Here is a 12,988-nt window from a genome sequence, read left to right as displayed (position 1 = left end):
CATTTATAATAATAATTTTGATAATAGCTTAGATTTTTCACCTACTGCATTTATTATAATATTATTATCTATTTCCATCAGAATTTTATTCTCAATGGCCATTAGCATAAAAGACTCAAGGTTTTCATTGGTCATTGAATTTCTTAACCTATTTTTCAAATACTTCAGGGTTGAAAATGACCTTTCACAAGTACGAAACAAATACATTTCATGCTTTCACAAAGCTAGTATTGAAAAATGTTATTTCGCTTACAAATGCATATTTTAAATAATTTATCATTTTATCAATATTTTTTCATAGACGTTTTTATCTATTTAATTATACAACCAAAATATTAAGTGCATATTTGGTGATTTTTTAGAGCTACAAGTCCTCTGCTCTACGGCAATGAGTAATGAACTAATGATTAATTAAAGATAGGTACATAATATCTGAGGTACTAATGTACTATTATATAGTATACTACAATAAACTGCACTAAATAGGTATTCACTCACTATATAAAATTTATTATACAAACATTTCGGAAATTTTCAAATATTGTTTCTTAATTTTGTTAACCAGCAAATAAATAATAATAAACGTTATTCAATTTATTATATTATTTTATCTATTTTTTTTAATTAAAAATGATCCCAACGACCCTTCGATAACTAGAACATTTAGGTAAGCAGTAAATACAATCAAATATATTTATGGTACAAACAATTGTTTCCAATGATCAATAATTAAAATCGCGTAGTTGTATGGACACACTCAAGTCCAGTGCACAAACACTAATAACAGTAATCTCTTAAGGTAATCTCATCACATCTACATGCAAAGATTTGTTTGGGTTTATTACAGATATTATTTATAAAAATAACAATAACCAGTGGTACCACCGACCAATAACACAACATTAGGTATTATTCAATTATAGCGGCATATAGCCATTATACGAGTATGTTGGCGTATGTCTATTATGTTCGTCGCCACTCTGAACTTCTGAAGATAAACAACTTTCAGGTTTCAACAGGCGTCAGTACTCGGGTGTTTATTATAAAAATAACCAATCGATATTTTGTAATTTTATGCCCGATGGCCTATCGCCTATGCTTTCTTATACTCATACGAGGCTATTGAAATGTAACACAAATCACAATTGTATTAATATACCAAATACAATAATTATTAATTTCGTAATTTCAAAGTTTTAATACAAAAACATTGTTGACGCATTTACTAATTTTGTAAATAAAATCTAATATTAAATGATGGGGCCACCAGGCCATAATATGGGCCAGGTCATCTGGAAAATTCCCATTTCTAGACCGGCCACTCCGCCCCTGGTTAGTAACGTGAACAATAACCTTAAAACTAAACGTCAGTTTTACGGTTGTCAGAGGTCACGGTAACGAATACGCCGAATACGGCGTTACCGGTCGCTTAAAGGTACGGTTTCCCTGCAGCGTCTAGACGCAGCGTATGACGCCGAGACCCTAGATTATGTATTTTGTGTATGACTGGTTTCGCTACTCGCGTTTGACGCGACGCGTCAATCGCTTTGACGCGGCGTCCGGCGTCAGTACCGGTCCGGACCAGTGTTGCGTCAAGACGCCTGGAGTCATCAGTCAACATGTCGATCAAAAAATTTTCATTTTCTCCAACAGAGGACGAAATTTTGATTTCACTAGTGGAAAATAAACTTTTGAAAGGTTTTCTTTTTTTTGGAATTAAGTTCATTAGTAATTCGTTTTCAATTCTTCATTACGAAGCAACAATTCGCAAATAGTATTATTATTATTAAAGATACTGTTCAAAATAAAATGTTGATTCATTTTGAAAGATGAAAAAATCAAATATGGAAACTACGTGTGGAAGAGACAACGGTCGCAGTAGTACTAAAAGAACGGGATAAAATAATAAAATTTTCAGCGTCTGACGCTACAGGGAAAACAGGGTAAACGCAGCGTTCAGACGCGTCGTTCTATCGCGTCTAGACGCTGCAGGGAAACCGTACCTTTACAAAAACTCATGACAAAATAAATTAGTAAATTTATTTTGTCATGCAAAAACTAGACTGTCTACGAGAGTCTCCGCAGTCGCTCCTATACTGGGTCCTACTGGCCTAGGGCGCAGGGTGACAACCTCGACAACTAACAATGCCAAAGTGTTGGCGCTAACAGCTGTATTCAAAATAAGACCGTGACCAGGCGGCGACCAGTTTTCGTCGGGTGGCGGTCAGACTCCACCCATGAGTATCGATCACGTGACCTAGGCTCTAGTGGCATGTGCAGTGTGCGTACGGCGCTAGTGTGTGCGTATGCGCGTCGTGCATTATATTTGGTGTGCTTTGTTGGGACGTGTCCCTTAAAAAAACACCTGCTTGATATCCCCCCCGGATGTGCGTTATCGGTAGCACATATATTACATTGTACGTTTCACGTTTGCATTCGTGGCTCGTACTCCGCCCTCTGTCGTAACATCACCGTATTTGCTCCGTAATTACTTAAATTTGTCTCCGTGAAAACTACAATATTTTTTTATTTTTTTATTACATTGTTTAAAACTTTTTCGTAAATCCACAATGAGTGATCGTATGGATGAGATTCCTGAAATGGAAAATATGGACGATACTATTTCACAAAAAATAAGAAATCTATAGCAGGAAAAACGAGTAAAATATTATAAATTACTGGTTTAGTTGACGTTTGTCACTTGTTCCGTCGTATCAAAATTAATAAATAATAACATAATAAATACAAAATTATGATATTAATTAATATTTCTCTACTTTCAAGAGGTAATTTTTCAAAATGTTAAATAGTTTTTAAGTCAAGAATGGACAACGTTTTTATTTTCTTCAATTTTATTATTATTTATTAATTTATTATAATTGAGTTTTTCGCAAAACCGAATTTCGAAAATTTTTTAGTTTCAAACCCTGCTTCTAAAGATATATAAAAAAAATATAATTTGAATATATTGAAAAATAATGATTTTAAAAACGTTAAATAGGTTTATATTTTTTAAATCATTATTTTTCAATATATTCAAATTATATTTTTTTTATATATCTTCAGGAGCAGGGTTTGAAACTAATAAATTTCCGAAATTCGGTTTTGCGAAAAAACTCACTCGCCCATGACCATACTCGACGGTATATTTTAATCAAATCGTTCAAGTCCTAGCTGTGTCATCACATTATAGTTTGTTCTATTTTTTTAGTTTAATTGAATTTCGAATGAGTCACTGAAGGATCGTGGAACTAATATACGGGCAATGAATATTATATTATATTATTATTATAATATACTACCTATATTACTATTTTGTAGCCCACGACAATATATTACGATAGTTGTTTTTAAAAATATTTTGATTTTGATTTTAGGTGATACTGAGTTTTTAAATAATTATGATTGTGAATTTGTATAAGGAAATAAAAATGAAAACCCAAATATTATGTGGTACAGGGAAATGATGATGGCTGAAATGTCGCAAACATATAGTGTATTGGTTTGAATTCAGTGCGTACTACCATTTCTGAATATAGTCTATACCGGAACTGTCAATTCTCCTAATAAAAAACGCAGTAAGAAGTCTCTGTTCGACAAAATCGACTATTTAGATAGAAATGCGTTAGTCAAAAGGTGTTCGATCCTTTTGTCCAAAATTGATTACCGCCGGTCTTGGACATGGGTATGATAACTGACCGCGCTCGGTCACTCGCGTTGTTGGCAGCACTGACGTGTCCGTCGCCCTGGTCCGGGCAACGACGCGTACGCCGCCGCCAACGGTAGTCGCGTTTTGTTTACGTTGTTTTGTGTGTGTGGTTCTGTTCCGTTCGCCGTTGCATATTATTCACGTGCTCTCGTGTTAACGGCCATCTGGCCAAAAGTGTGCACACACTACTAAATTACTGCTCTTTTGCTATTGCTATATTAGCATATTATAAATCCGATCGATTTATCCGTCGTCCTCATCGAGCTCTCGACCGAAGTTATTATCTAACGTTCCGGTGTATAACTCGACGTTGATCCGCGTGTGAGACGTTCCGGTGCTTCCCGTCACTCACGTGTTCTTGAAGTCTTCAGTTCCGAGATATAGCCGTTCCGCCTTCAATCAACGATCCACCAGCAGTTCAGCGAAGTCACTGGCAGTTCCGCCCGACATTGAGTGCTCCCTCAGAGCGGTGTTCCCCGTCCCCTTATTTTGTTGTTTATTATATATATGTAAAATATATCGATTGTGTTGTAACTATAAAATCACTGTCAGTTATTATTACAAGGTGTTACCTATTTCCCACCAGGCTCCGGAGGACCGTGTGACCGACGACAACCTTGTTAAAAGGCTCGTTGGCACAAACAAAAGGTACATCATTTTTGGTTAATAAAAGAATTAGGTACCTACGATTGACAAAATTTGGAAGCAGCTATAGTGAATGACGATCCGGCTCTTCCCAATTTGAAACGTACCACGTTGTATACAACCATAAAAAATTTTACTTCGTCTTCACTAAAAGGAAGATGCAGTGTGTTGACAGAGAGAGAAAACTTGCTTTTTTGGCGTAAAACTACATTTACGATATTGGTAAATACCGAGAAGATCGCACGGTATACTACCTTGAAGAAACCTGCAGGGTAAATGCAGGCGATTGTGTTGAAAAGTTATAGGTCGACAATACTATTCAGTCAAAACACGATTCAACAAAGTCTTACAACTGATGCGACGAACCCGACTGGTAGTACTAGCTGGTACGTGTAAACGCTTAATTGTGTTGCACATTGGATAACATAAAGATTATATAGAAAGTGTCTTTTATGTTTTCTGTTGAAGAAAAATAGTGACGATTACCACGACGAAATGAACGGTGACCATTTTCATGAATGGTTTTAGTAAATAATTACACGTCTCGAACCAAACTCGGTATTTGTGACAAACAACGCCCCGTACTGCTCAGTAAGAACCGAAAAATACCGAAATCTTCATCAAAAAACAACGAACTTTTATCATGGTTGTAATCGAAAGGTGTTATTATTGATAGGCCAATATTAAAACCACAATTTCTCACAGCGTATTTTTTTAATTATTATATTTATAATACCCTATTTATAATAAACAAATGAATATTTCAATTATGTTTACTTCATATCATGGCCTAAATATATAATCAAAATATAATATATTGTAATGATATCTACATCATTGCGCCTACACGGCTTCATGATTCAATATCATCATAATTCTATTAATATGTAATTACCAAAAAACATAATAAATATCTGTACCCATGTACCCATTATATTAATCAAAATGTACAAAGAACTATTAATAAGTAATAATCATATATATATATATATATACAGATGTAAAAATGTCACTAATCTTACAATAACATATTTTCATTATATGCAAAATAAACAACAACAATTTAATATGAAACAACAAGTTATCAAAGATCAATACTATAAGTAGAACCCCTATTTTAATACTCAGATTAGTCTGCTCACATTAGCCAGAACTATTCTGTTCACACCAACCAATACTGTCTCGTGCAGTTTCATACGCATCGTCCTATTTTATTATTTTATTATAAAGCGATTATTAACTTAACGTACTCATATCAAATCTTATAATGTCTTGTTGTGAATTATTAAAATAATTTCTATTCTAACCTAAAATTGCATTTACATTATTCCAAGAAAACTAACATAGTCAATACTTTCTTTTAAAACTCTATCATCATTCAAATCAAGCAACATCAACCAGGTAAGAAATTATAATAATATATACTCACATAATTTAAACAATAAAATCATCATCAACGACAAGTTAATAAGGGCACACAGACTCAGATGCAACATAAATCATTATACCCTTTGTTTATAAATCTATACACTCACGACCCCAATCAATCGTAATAATTATATGCTTTAATTGGTAATAAAAGATAGGATAAAAGAAGTCGCTATTCCAAATCCCTTTAATTATTATTCATTTAAAATAGCTAACTAAACCACCATAGTTAATATAATTATTTTAAGGTGAAGTTTTATCAATAGCAACGTCCATGCTTATTTTTAAATCATCACAAAGTGGCGCCCAACAACAGTGACTCTCATTTATAAAAATATTTAAATAAACTTAGGCATTTCACTAAATTAATCCTGATCAGATTATTTTTACTAATTTTTTTTAATAACAAAAATATATAGAATTTGTTTAACAACCAAAGAACGTTGATTAAAATAAATTAAATAATAGTTCATATTTAACTAACAAATAATCTATAGAATTTTTTTAACAATCAAAGAACGTTGATTAAAATTAATAAAAAAAAAATATATAAAAATTATAGTCCAGATTTACTAACAAAAATATGTAACGGAGTAGCCGTCACCATATAAAACGGTCCTTTTCAGGACCACCAATCAGCACACAGTATCAAAGCGCAAACCCCACAGACTAACACTAGGGAACAATAATAAAGCCCCAAATAACAATACGCCAAAAACCATAAGGGTTGCAGATAGGGGAGAGTAAGACGAATCCAACAATACCCTCACCACGTCAATAACTCCAAAACAGAGTTAACTATATAATGTATCGTACCACGGGTAAACACAACTAAACACGGCGGCAGAAGATAGTTTACTAGTCGGTACGGCAGACGACATATATCGGACGATTCAACATAATCAACACAGTCTTCAATAATCCTTCAACCAGATCAAACCTACACACACCGAACTACAGAAGGAATCAAGACACATCAAGAATTTAAAAATTCATCAGCGCAGCGTTCCAGCCTACACCGCAGACGAAGTCATCGATACAGCGGCGAAGACACTTGTTACACAAGGCGGCAACCGACGAGCACAGCGTTCCTGCTCATCATTACGGACGAAACCTTCGACGCAGCAGCGAAGACACTCGTTGTATGAGGCGGCAATCGACGATCACGACATCTTCACCTTATGCTACGGACGAAGCCATCGGCGTAGCGGCGGAACACTCGTTATACGAAACGGCGAGCGCAGCGTTCCCGGTCACACCACGGACGAGGCCATTAGCGTAGTGATGAAGACACTCGTTATACGAAGCGGCAACCGACAAGCACAAAGTGTGTTCTTAATTATTACACCACGGACGAAACCATCGACGCAGCGGCGGAGAACGGTCAATATACAAGGTAGTCTCCGGGTTGACGAACTACTACAATGTTACTACGCTACGGTCGATATACCATCGCGACCAATAAAAAACGGTTCTTTTCAGAACCACCAATCTGATAACCCCCCTCGGTGGGCCTGCTCAGGTATCACTGTGAGATATTATCAAATCAAACACGACTTATAAGAGACCGTGGGAGAGTGATTCTAACTCATCCCTTTTCTTAATATATAATTGTTAATAGTAGTAAATTGCAAGTCCCAATATTTGTACATTCAATCGCGCCTCTGCAGGCCCGATACCGCCCGTCACGGCCCGCTTCTTTAAGCCAACCGCACGGCCCGGAACCAACTTCCCTCACATTTATTATTGTATATAATCCATGTCACACAATAAACAAACAAAATGTACACAAAACAACTGTGCGTATAATTATTCACGATCGCGGAACGTCGAGAATCGACGGACCGTATCAAATAATATTGTATAGAATTTTTTTAACAACCAAAGAACGTTGATTAAAATAAATTAATTAATAGTTCATATTTAACTAACAAATAATCTATAGAATTTTTTTTAACAACCAAAGAACGTTGATTAAAAATAATTAAAAAAAATTAAAAATTATAGTCCAGATTTACTAACAAAAATATATAGAATTTTTAACAACCAAAGAACGTTGTAGGTATTAATTTAAACATTTAAAAAAGAAACTAAAAATAATAGTCTATTTCTAAAGAACATTGCTTAGAACAAGTGAAATATCTTAAAAATTAATTTAATTGATTATAAAGATATAAATAACAATTAAATACAAAAAATATAAGACCGCAACATTCTCATAAAAATTCAGTTTCAAAATAAATGAATATAACAATAGTTTAGAAAATGAGGACATAAATACTTCAGAAATCACAGTATGTATTTTATTAGCAACCGGTTAATAAGGAGTTAATAAATTAAATAAACAACAGTTAATTTCTGAATTAAATAAAAGAGGCCTTATTGACAGGTCTTGTTCCCGAATTAAAAAATAGACTACTAACATATCTTAACGGAGAATCTTTATCTACAGATTTCTCTGCTTTTGAGGAACATAATTTTGCTCCAATTATTAACGTTGGTAAAATTAACAGAATGGACAGTAAAAAACCATATTTTGACCCAGGAAGATTCTCAAGTTCCATATCCGAAAATATTGATTCTTTCCTAAAAAAAATACAATAGGGCAGCATCCATAAACGGATGGACTAATGACGATAAATCCCAATATATTGCCGCATGTCTAGAACGATCAGCCTTAACTTTTTTCGAAAATTCCTAGGACAACGCATTAGTTAAAACAAAATTGGACGACTTAGAACATAAATTAAGAACAGAATTTGAACCAATAGCCCAAACTGATATCCTTCGAATCCTATTAGGAAAACGAAAACAATTAGATGATGAGCAAACGACTTCATACATAAATGACGCCGAATCATTATGTAAACGAATAGATCCACTTATGCCACAACCAGAAATGGTTCGAAACATTTTAAAAGATCTTAAACCGACTGTTGCCAGATATATAGGCATTTTGGAAAACAATAATATTACAGATTTAAAAGCCAATATTCGTAAATTTGAAATAGTAGAATTTATGATCACTGGTGAACAAACCAAAGCCCCATCAGAAATAAAAACTTCTATATTTAAAGATCACTTAAACAATATAACTACCCAATTAGAAGAGAATATAAAAATAATGAATGTTAATAATTCAAAAACTCAAGAAACATTAAAAAAAATAAATTATGATTTACAAAATAAAAACAAACCATTTAAACCAAACAATAGATAATTCATACGCTAAACAGCAATTTCAACAACAAACTCCCTCAAATTCAAAATTTACAAACACGCAAACACAAAAACCATTCGTTAACTACAAAAATTCACAAAACAATATATCTAATGAATATTTTAAACAAAATCAAGTCCAAAAATCAAAATGCGACATTTGTCAGTATACAATAATATTAAATGCAAATTATGCAACAAATTAGGACATACGGCGAACAAATGCTGGATATATTTTCCAGATACAAAAAACTATTAAAGTCAAACAATGAAAATGACAAAAATTATTCTCCTTTAATATCAGGATTAAATACAACTATTATGCATACAATAAATTATATTACAAATGCATTATACATAAAAGCAAAATTTAACAAAAACTATATTCCAATAACAATTTACACAGGCGCGAACATATGTTTTATCAGACATACCCTTGTACCTAAGACCAAATCATAAACAAAGTGATTAATATGAAATTAACAGAACCAAATTACAAACCATTAACTTTAATTATGTCCACGGAAGCTGATGTATCATGTATACAAATAAATCATTAAAATTTCAAAATATTAACACATATCATACAAGACTTATCTTGTACATTTAAAATATGGAATAATTTATTATCAAATAACCATGCAATTATAAATTTAAAAAAAAAACATTACTTTAAACAACAATTTCACTTAAAAACCTTTACCAATATCAAAGATTGAAAGATCAAGCGAATGAGAGAAAATCAATTAAATGTATTCGATTAATTAATGACTACTCCATAGCTCACTGCATATCAGCAGATCTAAAAACAAATAAAGGAATAGCTAATAATATAAATTACTAAAATAACAGGATTAAGATAGATCAATATAGTATACCAAGGACCACAGATAAACTTAAGGCATTAAAAGGCTCACAATACTTTACATCCCTTGATAGCTAATATTTTTTCAATTAGCAATACAACTTTACTACCAATATAAATTAGAATTCACTTCTATGTATATTTATAAAAATAAGTAAATGTAAGCTACAGAAAACAAGTGGATTATCCATCCAGATTCCAGATTAAAATCATGACATCCTCATACAAAAAGGACGCGCTCATTTGATCTATCATACCAACCACTATATAGGAATAATACTTAATAGTAGTAATAATAATACAAAACAAAACAAAACAAACTTAAAATTACATTTTTTCAATCATTTACCATATAAGCAATATCATTCAAAAACTATTGCAACAACCAAACAAATACCTAGGTAGGTACTCAAATACTCCAAAGGTATAATGAATAAAGCAACAACAAATCAAAATAAGAATAAAACATTAGAGATCCTAATATCCTAACTTATATATTATGTAAACTACCGCACCTACAGAAATTTAACATACTAAAACCTACCTAAAAGTAGCTAAAGGAAGATTTTTCTACGAAATAATTTTACCAAAAGCGCTAGATGCTAACTTCATTCTAAAGGATTAACAACATTTAATATATTAGATTGCATCATCACAAACCTTACTCTATATCTCATGCATTAAACAGTATGAAAACAAATACAACAAAAACACTATACAAAATAAAATTAAAGAAGACGGAGAATCTCAACTTCAATCACAACCATAAAAAAATGTCTGTACAAAACCAAAAATCAAAAACATCCATGAAACACCTAACAACCAAATAAACAGGATATAAGGAACCAATTTATTCATATTATAAAACTATTTACCAATTTATTCACATTATTGATTAGGTATATTACTATTCAATCAATTTATTTATTATTATTTAAAAAACTATTTAACCATTAATAACAAAACACATAAAAAGGATATCGAACTACAACTTCAACAACACCAAGATGCCTTGGTAAAACAAGAAAACAATTCACCTAAAGACATACCAGTAGTCAAATATGTCTAAAACAAAAAATATATATCCTAATAACCATATAACTATTTTACAAAACTATTTAATAATACTTATATAATATATATAAAAAAAAAGTTATATCATTTTAAAACTATTTAACCATTGTATTATATAGATATTAACTTTATAAAAAAAATACAAACAATAAAATCAAGATTATATAACTTTTTCTCACTATTAAAATTAAAATTTTTGTCCCAATCATACCATATTATGAGGACTTAATATCAAAAAAACTGAGGTGGATGTAATGATATCTACATCATTGCGCCTACACAGCTTCATGATTCAATATCATCATAATACAATTAATATGTAATTACCAAAAAACATAATAATACAAGGCTCATAATATATTTTTACAATAGCAGTTGAAAAACAAAAAGAAATATATAGCCACGATTTTTTTTTTACATGCATTCGAATTTAATTATGACAACATACGTAAAAATCACGAAAATTTACAAATTATTTTAAGCTAGAAATTCATAAAAAATTTTCTTTTTAAATCTAAGATTTGAAAATTTTTAATAATCTATAATATATCCTAGAAAGATAAACCGTCTCCGTTCAGAATCGTTTTTCGTATACAATGATACCTATCATTGCATTCAATTTAACCTACCCTAGTCAGAGGTCCACCCCACCACCAATGTACAGCAGAGCGATACCCACTTACTCGCTTTTTATTATTCACATTTTGATATCGATTCCTTTCCTAAACATCAATATTTTCAGGTCGCAATTAGGTTATACAAAAATATATAATAGACTATAATCCTTTTTGAATTTTTTTTTGCGGGACGCAACTCCCCTATATACTGATAATAATTTCTGGTCCAAGTAGTATGCTCCCGTTGTTATTGTGTGTTGGGGGAGGGGGTAGAGTGGCTTTTAATGATAAATTCAGTAAAATAAAAAAAAATTGCATTTTTTAATGCATTTTTGGTGACTTTATGGCTACAAATCCTGTATTCTTGGGATTTCTAATTAGCGACAAATAATTCAAAAATGTTTCTGATTGGTTGATGAATTTCGCAGCTTTCAATTCTCTCGTCCTTTTAGTGATATATAAATATCTAATTATAATTCATACTTTATATATATTTATACATAGGGTATAGGTACTATAGCTAATCTTTCCTGAATTATCTATACAAGCATAATCCATATTATTTGAAGAATACTTAGTTCTATAAACAAGTGTTATCCATCAGGGCCGGTTTTATGGGGGTGGGGGAAATCGGGGTATTTTTCCAGGGCCTCGTTCTTAAAATTTACATTGACAAATATTTTATATGGAAATCGTATAGGCTAAAGGCTATTGGTGATTATGGTTATATCGATTTTTCACAAGTGGTAACGCCGGCCGACCCTATTACCCAGCGTCTTAGAGAAGGTTAGGTAATTTATAGGCACAGTAATGTACCTAAATTTAATATTTCGTGGTCTCGTGTAAAAATACATATCAAAATCCAAAACACCCACTGCCCACTGGCACATGCAATTTACAATATTATGTTCAACTCGTTCTGTCATGTTTTATATATACACACGAACTTAATCAATATTAACTTAAGACAAGTGGGATTTTTATTATGTAGGTACTGCTTGCCTACAGCAGTATTATTTTAAGAACTATAAGGATCTAGTTTCATAACAATACAATCACATTATTCACATTTCAAACTTATCGGTTTTATATTTAAGACAGACTAAATGTTATTACTTTAATAGTTTAATTATTAAACTAGAGAATATTGATTTATGTAATACTATAAAATCAGATGATTTACAAATTAAATTCTATATTAAATACTATATTATGATATATTTTTATATTTTTATTTAAAAACCATCATAAATTACATAGGATACAAAAAAACATTGAGTTAGATTAAATGATTATTTATATCTTTTAAGCTTTTAGATTGTGATAGATAAAACACAAGCCTACATAAATACAACCCTACATAAATTGTTTATTTGATCATGTCTTAACACTTTAAAAAAATCTCACAAATTACGTAAAAATAACTAAAAA

The sequence above is a fragment of the Diuraphis noxia genome, unplaced genomic scaffold (assembly GCF_037042655.1).
Source record: "Diuraphis noxia isolate RWA-SAM2 unplaced genomic scaffold, SU_Dnox_SAM2 contig0005, whole genome shotgun sequence".
Classification (NCBI taxonomy): domain Eukaryota; kingdom Metazoa; phylum Arthropoda; class Insecta; order Hemiptera; family Aphididae; genus Diuraphis; species Diuraphis noxia.
This window is presented reverse-complemented; position numbering follows the sequence as displayed.